A 14,589-nucleotide genomic window follows, 5' to 3' on the forward strand; every position below is an offset into this window, starting at 1 on the left:
AACATTTTCTATTACTAGAGTATAATTATTGAAAGCAGAAAGTTTACATTGTCACAATGCTACTAACGATTTATAGACTGGTATTCAAATATTGCCTATTGTCTTGTGGTCCAGATTCAAATCTAGGATCCCTTATTGCATTTGCTTGTCATATCTCCCCATTCTTCTCTAATCTAGGATAGTTCCTCAGTCTTTTTTTGTCTGTTATGACCTTGAACTAATGGAAACTCCTAGCCAGTCATTTTGTAGAATTTTTCTCAAATAGGGTTTGTTTGATATTTTCTCATGGTTAGACTGAGGATATGTATTTCTTGACAAGAACACTTCAGGAGAGATATGCCATTTTCAGTACATATTAGAGGTACAAACAAATCTGTATGTCTCACTACTGGGGATATTAACTTTGATGACTTCGTTATAATGATAGCTGCAAAATCACTATTTTTCCCTTTGTAATTATTTGAGATTGTTCAAATATTCTGCTTCTTGTTTAATTTTCCCATACTAATTTTAGCATCCATCAATAATTTTTGACTCCACCCATTACTGTGGTGTTTGATGATTGTTCATTTTCTATTCCCATCATTCCCTCTACCTTTATTAACTATTATTTGAGTATAAGAAAGAGCTATTCTTCTCCTTCATTTATGTATTTATCTGGTTATTTGTTCATATATATACATACATCAGTGTGAACTTGTGGATATTTATTTTATTCTACGGGTTAAAATTTATTACTATCATTAATAGTTTTGTTTCTCAAAGTGTTCCATATTTGGTCACTGGTACTCCTTCCAGCTGTCTCCTATATTTTTCCTACATGGCCATACAATTTTTGAAGTAATATCTTATTTTCTGACACCACAAAATGCTCCAGACCCATCTTTTACTTTCCTCTGTCTCAGCCTTGAATCAGTCATTTCTCCATGGAGTTCTTGTTCCTTGCATTAATAATGGTATTCAGAAACCAGAATCTTGGTATGAGGTGGATTTATCACTATCCAAGCTACCTCATTGTGTTTTCATCAGAGAGAGCTAAAAATATATATACGAATACATAAAAATATACAAGTATCTCTATTTTCATATTATCTATCTGGGTGTGTGTGTATACACACACACGTGTGCACACACACACATTATCTATCATCTGTCTATCTACATATATATATAACTTCAAATTGATACATAAATTCAAATTGATACCTTGATTCCAATCCAACACCACAGGGTTTATTCTAGCCTCCCTTACCCTTTCCTTATTTGTAACTCTTTTCTTTAACAATTAGAAACCTAGGGCCTCCCTGGTGGCGCAAGTGGTTGAGAGTCCGCCTGCCGATGCAGGGGACGCGGGTTCGTGCCCCGGTCTGGGAGGATCCCATATGCCGCGGAGCGGCTGGGCCCGTGAGCCATGGCCGCTGAGCCTGCGCGTCCGGAGCCTGTGCTCCGCAACGGGGGAGGCCACAACAGTGAGAGGCCCGCGTACCACACACAAAAAAAAACAAAAAAACAAAAAAACAATTAGAAACCTGATTCTCATTATTTGCAGTCTATTTATTCATTTGCTCAATTCTGGAATACACATAAAATATTTAAAAATCATTAACCTGTACACGTGTGAAAAATAAATTTACTAAGAAGTTCAATATTTTTGTAATTTCTTTTTTTTTATTAGTTGCTGCTTTATAACAAAGTGAATCAGTCATACATATACATCTGTTCCCACATCCCTTCCCTCATGCATCTCCCTCTCTCCCACCCTCCCCATCCCACCCCTCCAGGCGGTCACAAAGCACCGAGCTGATCTCCCTGTGCTCTGCGGCTGCTTCCCACTATCTATCTACCTTACGTTTGGTAGTGTATATATGTCCATGCCTCTCTTTCGCTTTGTCACAGCTTACCCTTCCCCCTCCCCATATCCTCAAGTCCATTCTCAAGTAGGTCTGTGTCTTTATTCCCGTTTTACCCCTAGGTTCTTCATGACACTTTTTAAAAATTCCATATATATGTGTTAGCATACTGTATTTGTCTTTCTCTTTCTGACTTACTTCACTCTGTATGACAGACTCTAGGTCTATCCACCTCATTACAAATAGCTCAGTTTCGTTTCTTTTTATGGCTGAGTAATATTCCATTGTATATATGTGCCACATCTTCTTTACCCATTCATCCGATGATGGACACTTAGGTTGTTTCCATCTCCGGGCTATTGTGAATAGAGCTGCAATGAACATTTTGGTACATGTCTCTTTTTGAATTATGGTTTTCTCAGGGTATATGCCTAGTAGTGGGATTGCTGGGTCATATGGTAGTTCTATTTGTAGTTTTTTAAGGAACCTCCATACTGTTCTCCATAGTGGCTGTACCAATTCACATTCCCACCAGCAGTGCAAGAGTGTTCCCTTTTCTCCACACCCTCTCCAGCATTTATTGTTTCTAGATTTCTTGATGATGTCCATTCTGACTGGTGTGAGATGATATCTCATTGTAGTTTTGATTTGCATTTCTCTAATGATTAATGATGCTGAGCATTCTTTCATGTGTTTGTTGGCAGTCTGTATATCTTCTTTGGAGAAATGCCTATATAAGTCTTCTGCCCATTTTTGGATTGGGTTGTTTGTTTTTTTGCTATTGAGCTGCATGAGCTGTTTATAAATTTTGGAGATTAATCCTTTGTCCGTTGCTTCATTTGCAAATATTTTCTCCCATTCTGAGGGTTGTCTTTTGGTCTTGTTTATGGTTTCCTTTGCTGTGCAAAAGCTTTGAAGTTTCATTAGGTCCCATTTGTTTATCTTTGTTTTGATTTCCATTTCTCTAGGAGGTGGGTCCAAAAGGATCTGGCTGTGATTTATGTCATAGAGTGTTCTGCCTATGTTTTCCTCTAAGAGTTTGATAGTGTCTGGCCTTACATTTAGGTCTTTAATCCATTTTGAGCTTAGTTTTGTGTATGGTGTTAGGGAATGATCTAATCTCATACTTTTACATGTCCCTGTCCAGTTTTCCCAGCACCACTTATTGAAGAGGCTTTCCTTTCTCCACTGTACATTCCTGCCTCCTTTATCAAAGATAAGTTGAGCATATGTGCGTGGGTTTATCTCTGGGCTTTCTATCCTGTTCCATTGATCTATCTTTCTGTTTTTGTGCCAGTACCACACTGTCTTGATTACTGTAGCTTTGTAGTATAGTCTGAAGTCAGGGAGCCTGATTCCTCCAGCTCCGTTTTTCGTTCTCAAGATTGCTTTGGCTATTCGGGGTCTTTTGTTTTTCCAAACAAATTTTGAAATTTTTTGTTCTAGTTCTGTGAAAAATGCCAGTGGTAGTTTGATAGGGATTGCATTGAATCTGTAGATTGCTTTGGGTAGTAGAGTCATTTTCACAATATTGATTCTTCCAATCCAGGAGCATGGTATATCTCTCCATCTATTTGTATCATCTTTAATTTCTTTCATCGGTGTCTTATAATTTTCTGCATACAGGTCTTTTGTCTCCTTAGGTAGGTTTATTCCTAGATATTTTATTCTTTTTGTTGCGATGGTAAATGGGAGTGTTTTCTTGATTTCACTTTCAGATTTTTCATCATTAGTATATAGGAATGCCAGAGATTTCTGTGCATTAATTTTGTATCCTGCTACTTTACCAAATTCATTGATTAGCTGTAGTAGTTTTCTGGTAGCCTCTTTAGGATTCTCTATGGATAGTATCTTGTCATCTGCAAACAGTGACAGCTTTACTTTTTCTTTTCCAATTTGGATTCCTTTTATTTCCTTTTCTTCTCTGATTGCTGTGGCTAAAACTTCCAAAACTAAGTTGAATAAGAGTGGTGAGAGTGGGCAGCCTTGTCTTGTTCCTGATCTTAGTGGAAATGGTTTCAGTTTTTCACCATTGAGGACAATGTTGGCTGTGGTTTTGTCATATATGGCCTTTATTATGTTGAGGAAAGTTCCCTCTATGCCTACTTTCTGCAAGGTTTTTATCATAAATGGGTGTTGAATTTTGTTGAAAGCTTTCTCTGCATCTATTGAGATGATCATATGGTTTTTCTTCTTCAGTTTGTTAATATGGTGTATCACATTGATTGATTTGCGTATATTGAAGAATCCTTGCATTGCTGGAATAAACCCCACTTGATCATGGTGTATGATCCTTTTAATGTGCTGTTGGATTCTGTTTGCTAGTATTTTGTTGAGGATTTTTGCATCTATGTTCATCAGTGATATTGGCCTGTAGTTTTCTTTCTTTGTGACATCCTTGCCTGGTTTTGGTATCAGGGTGATGGTGGCCTCGTAGAATGAGTTTGGGAGTGTTCCTTCCTCTGAAATTGTTCGGAAGAATTTGAGAAAGATGGGTGTTAGCTCTTCTCTAAATGTTTGATAGAATTTGCCTGTGAAGCCATCTGGTCCTGGGCTTTTGTTTGTTGGAAGATTTTTAATCACAGTTTCAATTTCAGTGCTTGTGATTGGTCTGTTCATATTTTCTATTTCTTCCTGATTCAGTCTTGGCAGGTTGTGCATTTCTAAGAATTTGTCCATTTCTTCCAGGTTGTCCATTTTATTGGCATAGAGTTGCTTGTAGTAATCTCTCCTGATCTTTTGTATTTCTGCAGTGTCAGTTGTTACTTCTCCTTTTTCATTTCTAATTCTATTGATTTGAGTCTTCTCCCTTTTTTTCTTGATGAGTCTGGCTAATGGTTTATCAATTTTGTTTATCTTCGCAAAGAACCAGCTTTTAGTTTTATTGATCTTTGCTATCGTTTCCTTCATTTCTTTTTCGTTTATTTCTGATCTGATCTTTATGATTTCTTTCCTTCTGCTAACTTTGGTGGTTTTTTGTTCTTCTTTCTCTAATTGCTTTAGGTGCAGGGTCAGGTTGTTTACTTGATGTTTCCTGTTTCTTAAGGTGGGATTGTATTGCTATAAACTTCCCTCTTAGAACTGCTTTTGCTGCGTCCCATAGGTTTTGGGTCGTCCTTTCTTCATTGTCATTTGTTTCTAGGTATTGTTTTATTTCCTCTTTGATTTCTTCAGTGATCACTTCGTTATTGAGTAGTGTATTGTTTAGCCTCCATGTGTTTGTACTTTTTACAGATCTTTTCCTGTAATTGTTGTCTAGTCTCATAGCATTGTGGTCGGAAAAGATACTTGATACAATTTCAATTTTCTTAAATTTACCAAGGCTTGATTTGTGACCCAAGATATGATCTATCCTGGAGAATGTTCCATGAGCACTTGAGAAAAATGTGTGTTCTGTTGTTTTTCGATGGAATGTCCTATAAATATCCATTAAGTCCATCTTGTTTAATGTATCATTTAAAGCTTGTGTTTCCTTATTTATTTTCATTTTGGATGATCTGTCCATTGGTGAAAGTGGGGTGTTAAAGTCCCCTACTATGAGTGTGTTACTGTCGATTTCCCCTTTTATGGCTGTTAGTATTTGCCTTATGTATTGAGGTGCTCCTATGTTGGGTGCATAAATATTTACAATTGTTATATCTTCTTCTTGGATCGATCCCTTTATCATTATGTAGTTTCCTTCTTTGTCTCTTCTAATAGTCTTTATTTTAAAGTCTATTTTGTCTGATATAAGAATTGCTACTCCAGCTTTCTTTTGATTTCCATTTGCATGGAATATCTTATTCCATCCCCTTACTTTCAATCTGTATGTGTCTCTAGGTCTGAAGTGGGTCTCTTGTAGACAGCATATATATGGGTCTTGTTTTTGTATCCATTCAGCCAATCTGTATCTTTTGGTGGGAGCATTTAGTCCATTTACATTTAAGGTAATTATTGATATGTATGTTCCTATTCCCATTTCCTTAATTGCTTTGGGTTCGTTATTGTAGGTATATTCCTTCTGTTGTGTTTCTTGCCTAGAGAAGTTCCTTTAGCATTTGTTGTAAAGCTGGTTTGGTGGTGCTGAACTCTCTCAGCTTTTGCTTGTCTGTAAAGTTTTTAATTTCTCCATCAAATCTGAATGAGATCCTTGCTGGGTAGAGTAATCTTGGTTGCAGGTTTGTCTCCTTCATCACTTTAATTATGTCCTGCCTCTCCCTTCTGGCTTGTAGAGTTTCTGCTGAGAGATCAGCTGTTAACCTGATGGGGATTCCCTTGTGTGTTATTTGTTGTTTTTCCCTTGCTGCTTTTAATATGTTTTCTTTGTGTTTAATTTTTGACAGTTTGATTAATATGTGTCTTGGCGTATTTCTCCTTGGATTTATTCTGTATGGGACTCTCTGTGCCTCCTGGACTTGATGAACTATTTCCTTTCCCATATTAGGGAAGTTTTCAACTATAATCTCTTCAAATATTTTCTCAGTCCCTTTCTTTTTCTCTTCTTCTTCTGGAACCCCTATAATTCGAATGTTGGTGCGTTTAATGTTGTCCCAGAGGTCTCTGAGACTGTCCTCTGTTCTTTTCATTCTTTTTTCTTTATTTTGCTGTGCATCAGTTATTTCCACTATTTTATCTTCCACCTCACTTATCCCTTCTTCTGCCTCAGTTATTCTGCTATTGATCCCATCTAGAGTATTTTTCATTTCATTTATTGTGTTTTTAATCGATGCTTGATTCATCTTTAGTTCTTCTAGGTCCTTGTTAACTGTTTCTTGCATTTTGTCTATTCTGTTTCCAAGATTTTGGATCTTGGAAATAGAATCTTGGATCATCTTTACTATCATTATTCTGAATTCTTTTTCAGGTAGACTGCCTATTACCTCTTCATTTGTTAGGTCTGGTAGGTTTTTATCTTGCTCCTTCACCTGCTGTGTGTTTTTCTGTCTTCTCATTTTGCTTCTCTTACTGTGTTTGGGGTCTCCTTTTTGCAGGCTGCAGATTCGTAGTTCCCGTTGTTTTTGGTGTCTGTCCCCAGTGGCTAAGGTTGTTTCAGTAGGTTGTGTAGGCTTCCTGGTGGGGGGGACTGGTGCCTGTGTTCTGGTGGTTGAGGCTCGATCTTGTCTTTCTGGTGGACAGGTCCATGTCTGGTGGTGTGTTTTGGGGTGCCTGTGGCCTTATTATGTTTTTAGGCAGCCTTTCTGCTAATGGTTGGGGTTGTGTTCCTGCCTTGCTAGTTGCTTGGCATAGGGTGACCAGCACTGTAGCCTGCTGGTCGTTGACTGAAGGTGGGTGCTGGTGTTGAAATGGAGATCTCTGGGAAATTTTCGCCGCTTGATATTATGTGGAGCTGGGAGGTCTCTTGTGGACCCGTGTCCTGAAGTTGGCTCTCCCACTTCAGAGGCACAGCACTGACTCCTGGCTGCAGCACCAAGAGCTTTTCATCTACCCGGCTCAGAATAAAAGGGAGAAAAAGTAGAAAGAAAGAATTAGTAGAAGAAAGAAAGAGAGAGAGAAAGAAAGGAAGGAAGAAAGAAAGGAGGGAGGGAGGGAGGAAGCACGGAAAGAAAGAAAAGGGAGGGAGGGAGGAAGGAAAGAAAAAGAAAGAGTGAATGGAAGAAGGGAGGGAGGAAGGAAAGAAAGACAGACAGGCGGGAGGGAGGGAGGAAGGAAAGAGAAAGAGTGAAAGGAAGAAGGGTGGGAGGGAGGGAGGAAGGAAAGACAGACAGGAGGGAGGGAGGGAGGGAGGAAGGAAAGAAAAAGAGTGAAAGGAAGAAGGGAGGGAGGGAGGAAGGAAAGAAAGAGAGAAAGAAGGGGCGGAGGGAGGGAGGGAGGAAGGGAAGGTAGGAAAAAAAGAGCAGGTAAAGTAAAATAGAATAAAGTATAAAATATAGTAGCGTTATTAAAATTAAAAAGTAATTATTGAAAAAAAAACGGACAGATAGAACCCTGGGACATATGGTGGAAGCAAAGCTATACAGAGAAAATCTCACACAGAAGCATACACATACACCTTCACAAAAAGAGATCAGGGGGAAAAATCGAAAATCTTCCTCTCAAAGTCCACCTCCTCAATTTGGGATAATTCGTTGTAAAAAGAGGAAAAGGGGGAAAAGTCTGAAATCTTGCTCTCAAAGTCCACCTCCTTAATTTGGGATAATTCGTTGTAAAAAGAGGAAAAGGGGGAAAAGTCTGAAATCTTGTCCTCAAAGTCCACCTCCTCAATTTGGGATGATTCGCTGTCCATTCATGCACTCCACAGACGCAGGGCACATCAAGTGGACCGTGGAGCTTTAATCCGCTGCCTCCGAGGCTGCACAGAGAGATTTCCCTGTCTCTTCTCTGCTCTCACAGCTCCCGGGTCTAAGCCTTGGACCTGGCCCCGCCTCTGCGCGTAGGTCGCTGGAGGGCGTCCGTTCTTCGCTCAGACAGGACGGGTTTAAAGGAGCCGCTGATTCGGGGGCTCTGGCTCACTCAGGCAGAGGGGAGGGAGGGGCGCGCAGTGTAGGGCGGGCCTTCGGCGGCAGAGGCCGGCGTGACGTTGCACCAGCCCGAGGCGCTGCGTGCGCTTTCCCGGGAAAGCCATCCCTGGGTCCCGGGACCCCGGCAGTGACGGGGTGCACAGGCTCCCCGGAAGGCGGGGTGGACAGTGACCTGCGCTCACACACAGGCCTTGTGGCGGCGGCAGCAGCAGCCCCAGCGTCCCACGCCCGTCTCCGGGGTCCGCGCCTTTAGCCGCGGCTCGCGCCCGTCTCTGGTGCTTCTTTAAGCAGTTCTCTTAATGCCCTCTCCTCGCGCACCAGGAAACAAAAGGGAAGAAAAAGTCTCTTGCCTCTTCGGCAGCTCCAGACTTTTTCCCCCGGACTCCCTCCGGGCTAGCCATGGTGCACCAACCCCTTCAGGCTCTCTTCCTGCCGCCAGCCCCAGTCCTCTCCCTGCGCTTCGACTGAAACCCGATACCCGAGCCTCAGCTCCCAGCCCCGCCCCCCCCCCCCCCCCCCCCCCCCCGCGGTGGCCGAGCAGACAAGCCTCTCGGGCTGGTGTGTGCCTGAGGGCACCGATCCTCTGTGCCGGAATCTCTCCGCTTTGCCCTCCACACCCCTGTTGCTGTGCTCTCCTCCGCTACTCCGAAGCTTTCCCCCTCCGCCACCTGCAGTCTCCGCCCGCGAAGGGGCTTGTAGTGTGTGGAAACCTTTCCTCCTTCACGGCTCCCTCCCACTGGTGCAGGTCCCGTCCCTGTCCTTTTGTCTCTGTTTATTCTTTTTTCTTTTGTCCTACCCAGGTATGTGGGGAGTTTCTTGCCTTTTGGGGGGTCTGAGGTCTTCTGTCAGCGTTCAGTAGGTGTTCTGTAGGAGTTGTTCCACGTGTAGATGAATTTCTGATGTATCTGTGGGGAGGAAGGTGATCTCCGTGTCTTACTCTTCCGCCATCTTCCTCCGGGTTCTGTGTACATTTCTTCTTGTCTTTAGCCTTTCAGTATATATTGGGCATGGTTAATTACAGTATATTAAAATACTATTTTCCAAAGTTACTTAGGTTAGCTCTTTCCCACCTCCTTCAGTGTGTTTTTTTTTTCTTCTGCAGTGTGAGAAAATCCAGTACTTTGTATTCAACTCAGACTACCAAACCAGAAGTTCTAGCAGAAAAGGTGATAATCCATATGTGCAATAAGATCCTCAGGTGATTCTTTTCATTGGAGAAATATGAGGAACACTGCTTGACGTCTCTACAACTAAGATGTCTAAAATGAAACTTCAATTATTCCTTCTTCCAAACTGTCCCATCCTGCAAATCTTTTCTTCCTCAGTGAATGGTGCCATGATTCACACAAAAAGTAACTCAATGCAAAAACCTGGGAATGGTCCTCAATTCCTTCCTTTTCTTCACTTTCTGCATAGAGTGCATCATTAGGTCCTCTGGAATCTCATCTCTCTCTCTCATCACTTATATAATGTTTCTCTTCATCTTCATTGCCACCATCTTAGCCACTACCATTTCTCCTTTGCTCTACTTGAACAGCCTAGTATCTACACAACTATCTTTTCATTTAATTGCTTTCTCTTGCATCTAAGATAAAGTCAAAATCCTTAGCCTTATAGATTCTGGCCTTGCCTTTGCTTGTAAGTTGTATTTTCATACTTATAAGTACAGGCACACTCACACACACACACACACGTATAGTTGGTATTGTTAGTTTAGGTTTTGTTTGCCCTCCCATCCTAGCATGAGAAAACTAAGAAACAAAGTCAAACCAAAAAAAAAAACTTTAAAAATAAATTTGAATAATATCCTTTCCCTCCAGAACATTTCTCTAAGGCAGTATTACCATTAATGGCAGTACAGACCAGAATTTTTTCCCTTAGACATAAAGGCATGGTGAAGAAGTCTCATTAAAAACTGGAATCTAAGCTTTCAATGTCAAATTCTGTCTCTGATCTTCTGCAGTAAGCCATAATGATTAAAGTATAGGAATCTGAATCAGAGGTCTGGTTTAGTATAATCTTTTTTGTAATAAGCTTTGTACCTTAGACAAGTCATTTATCTCTCCATTCCTTAATTTCTTCATTTATAAACGGAGTTGTTAAGAGTATTGATATTCAAGGCTGATGAAAAAAGAATGCATCTAAGTACTGTATCGAACACTTTAAAAAGTGACCAGTTCAGGTTCTCTGCCCATTTTTAAATTGGAATATCTGGGTTTTTTTGATATTAAATTGTATGATTTCTTTAGATAATTTGGATATTAACTCCTTATCAGATATATCATTTGAAAAACTCTTTCATTCAGTAAGTTACCTTTTCATTTTGTGATGGTTTTCTCCTCTCTGCAAAAGCTTTTCAGTTTGATATAATGACACTTGTTTAATTTTACTTCTGTGGGCCATGCCTGAGGAGATAGACCCCCAAAAAATATTGCTAAGATCGATGTCAATGTATTTTTCCTAGGGGTTTTATGGTTTCAGGTCTTAAATGTGAGTCTTTAATCCATTTTAAGTTTATTTTTATGTATGGTATAAGGAAATAATTCAGTTTCACTCTATTGCAAGTAGTTGTCCAATTTTCCTAATACCATTTATTGTCTTTATTTCATTGTATGTTCTTGCCTCCTTTGTTGTAGATTAATTGATCACATAACTGTGGGTTCATTTCTGGGCTCTCTATTCTATTCCACTGACCTATGTGTCTGTTGTTATGCTAATACCATACTGTTTTGATTACTATAGCTTTGTAGTATAGTCTGAGATCAGTGCATGTCATACCACCAGCTTTGTTTTCCTTTCTCAATATAGCTTTGGTTATTGGAGGTTTTTTGTTTGTTTGGATGATTCTATACAAATTTTAGGATTATTTGTTCTAATTCTGTGAAAAATGCCATTGGTATTTTGATAGGGGTTACATTGCTTTGGGAATACATACAAATGACCAAAAGACACACGAAAAGATGCTCAATATCACTAATCATCTGGGAAATGCAAATCAAAACCACAGTGAGCTATCACCTTACACCTGTCAGAATGGCCATCATCCACAAGGGAACCCTTGTGCACTGTTAGTGGGAATGTCAATTGGTGCAGCCACTATGGAAAACAGTACAGAGGATCCCCCAAATGTTAAAAATAGAATTACCATATGATCCAACAATTCAACTTCTGAGTATCTATCCAAAGAAAACAAAAACACTAATAAGAAAGGATGTATGCACCCCTCTGTTCATTGGAGCATTACTTATACTAGCCAAGATATGGAAGAAACTAGTGTCCATAAATAGATGAATGGATAAAGAAGATGTGGTATATATATACACACATATATAATGAAATAGTACTTAGTCCTAAAAAAGAATGAAATATTTTCACTTGCAGCAACATGGATTGACCTAGAGTACTAGGTGTGCTAAGTGAAATAAGTCAGACAGAGAAGAACAAATACTGTATGATTTCAATCATATGTGAAATCTAAAAACTAAAACAAAGAAAACAAAAGAGAAACAAACTTGTAGATACAGAGAACAAACTGGTGATTACTAGAGGGGAAGGGGGATAGGGGACTGAGAGAAATAGGTGAAGGGGATTAAGTGGTACAAATTTCCAGTTATAAAATAAATGTCTTGGGGATGCAATCTACCGCATAAGGAATATAGTCAATAATACTGTAATAATTTTGTATGGTGATATATGGTTACTAGACTTATCATGGTGACCAATTCAAATATATTTAGATGTTGGATCACTATATTGAACACTTGAAACTAACATAATATTGTATGTCAAATCTACTTCAATAAAAAGTGACCAGTTAACATTAATTGGTATTATAATTACATTTTCTCTGCATAAAGGCACATTTTATTGATTTTTTCATTATAAAGTATAAAAGTACCTTTTACTTTCAAGATGAGTTCTAAGATTACTTGCTAATGTTAATGTGGTCATTTAAAATACGTCTAGATATAATTTAATTTTAATTGCCTAACACAAATATGTCTGATATTCACCATTATGAATTCAAACCGTTTAGTAAAGATGTCAAATGAGTCCCCAAAACATTTTTGTGTACTGCCTCTCATTGAACCCTAAATGCTAACAAGACTTTTTTTTGGAATGAGGGATCAAAGTTTTATACTCTTTAAGAACTAATGCTATAGCTGTTTTATTTTTATAAATAAAGCTCTTTCCGTTTACTTTGTAGTGTACAATTTTTGAATGGCCTGGAAAGAGAAAAATTATTCTTTGGGCTGACAAAAATGATAAAGAGGCTCATTGCTGATGAAGGGAAGAAGACAAAGAAGAATAGAGAAAGCAGGATTAGTTCCTCTTTCAAAAGGGGGGCAAGATACTAGAGCTTTCTGCAGGGAAACTGAAGCACACCTTTCTTTCTGAGATTTGAAAGGAAGAGATGCCCTACATTTAAATATCTAGAGTATATCTTCCATTTAAAAATGAACCTAGCTAATCATCCAGTGAGGAAGAAAAGAGTAAAATAGCCTTTGACCAAGTCTTTTCTGTGGTGTTAAATGCAACGAATTATAATGAATATCACATATCTAATGAGTTCAAGAATTCCCCTTGGAAGAATTGGTCTGTTCTTTACAAAAAAGAGAGTTCAAGTGAGTTATTTGCATTTGGTAGGGAAGCTCTACTGTCTAAATCATACTCATTTAAAGGTGAAGTTCAGGGCTTCCCTGGTGGTGCAGTGGCTGAGAGTCCACCTGCCGATGCAGAGGACACAGGTTCGTCCCCCGGTTTGGGAAGATCCCACATGCCGCAGAGCGGGTAGGCCCGTGAGCCATGGCCGCTGAGCCTGCGCGTCCGGAGCCTGTGCTCTGCAACGGGAGAGGCCACAACAGTGAGAGGCCCGCGTATCGAAAAAAATAAAAGGTCCAGTTCAAAGTCTGCCATAATTTGTTATTATATATGTAATTTTTGAATGTAATATACATTTACATATGTATATAACATCAACAAGAAAGTGACCTACTTTAGAGTCAAAAAAATATATAAGTGAAGTGTAAAAGGGTTGGAATAGATATACCATAACAGTAACAACAAAACAAAACAAGACAGCAACAACAAAACTGGAGTGGCTAAGAAAATATCAGAAAAATATATATTTTAAGACGAAAATTTTTACTAGAGACAAAGATATTTTATTTTATTTATTTATTTATTTTTCACTATTTTATTTTTTAAACAAATTTAATCAGTTATGCATATACATATGTTCCCATATCCCCTCCCTTTTGCGTCTCCCTCCCACCCTCCCTATCCCACCCCTCCAGGCGGTCACAGAGCACCGAGCTGATCTCCCTGTGCTGTGCGGCTGCTTCCCACTAGCTATCTACCTACGTTTGGTAGTGTATATATGTCCATGCCGCTCTTTCGCTTTGTCACAGCTTACCCTTCCCCCTCCCCATATCCTCAAGTCCATGAGACAAAGATATTTTAAACTGCTAAAATGATTATACCATCTTGAATGTATAATAATTATAAACTTATATGCACCTAACAACAGAACTTCAAAATACAATGAAGCAAAATCGACACAACGGAAAAGAGAAACAGACAGTTCTACAATAATAGTTGGATACTTGAATACCTTTCTTTCAATAGCAGAACAGACAGAAAATCAACAAGAAAATTAAAAAAACTTGAACAACATTATCAATCAACTAGACCTAACAGCCATCTATAAAACATTCCACCCAACAGCATCAGAATATACATTCTTTTCAAATGCATATGGATATACTATATGCTAGGCCATAAAACAAATTTCAGTATATTTTAAAGGATATAAACAATACAAAGAGTGCTCTCAGATGACAACAGAATGCAATAAGAAATCGTTAACAGAAAAAAATGTGTTGAAAATCACAAATGGAAATTAAACAATATATTCCTAAATAATTCATGGGTCAAGTAAGAACTCATAAGGGGAATTAGAAATAATTTGAGATGAATTAAAATGAAAGTATAACATATTAATACTTGATTGGTCGCACATAGTCTTTTGAAAAGCAGAGAGGTTAGACAAAGAGATCTAAATTAATTAAAAAATCATTTATTATTCTGGGAATAAAAAGAACTGGGCTTAGTCTCAGTTTTGCCTTTCTTTATCTTTGTGTCTGTTGATCATCTTGGAATAGTCATTACATAGTCAGAATACAGTTGCCATCTCAGGAATCAAATACTGTTATCTCTAGGGCTACCATAACAAGATACCACACACTTGTTAGCTTAAAAGAACAGAAATGTATTTTATC

General features: G+C 38.9%; 1 protein-coding gene and 1 pseudogene across 1 annotated transcript in view; both read left to right on the forward strand.

The window, feature by feature from the left end:
• Positions 1-14,589, forward strand: part of LOC132494370 (large ribosomal subunit protein eL21-like) — a 171,403-nt gene that overhangs the window by 13,430 nt on the left and 143,384 nt on the right. The window lies entirely within an intron of this gene.
• LOC132494225 (3-hydroxyisobutyrate dehydrogenase, mitochondrial-like) overlaps positions 1-14,589 on the forward strand; it is a 37,023-nt pseudogene that overhangs the window by 11,049 nt on the left and 11,385 nt on the right.

This window comes from Mesoplodon densirostris, chromosome 7 (genome assembly GCF_025265405.1).
Source record: "Mesoplodon densirostris isolate mMesDen1 chromosome 7, mMesDen1 primary haplotype, whole genome shotgun sequence".
Taxonomy (NCBI): Eukaryota; Metazoa; Chordata; class Mammalia; order Artiodactyla; family Ziphiidae; genus Mesoplodon; species Mesoplodon densirostris.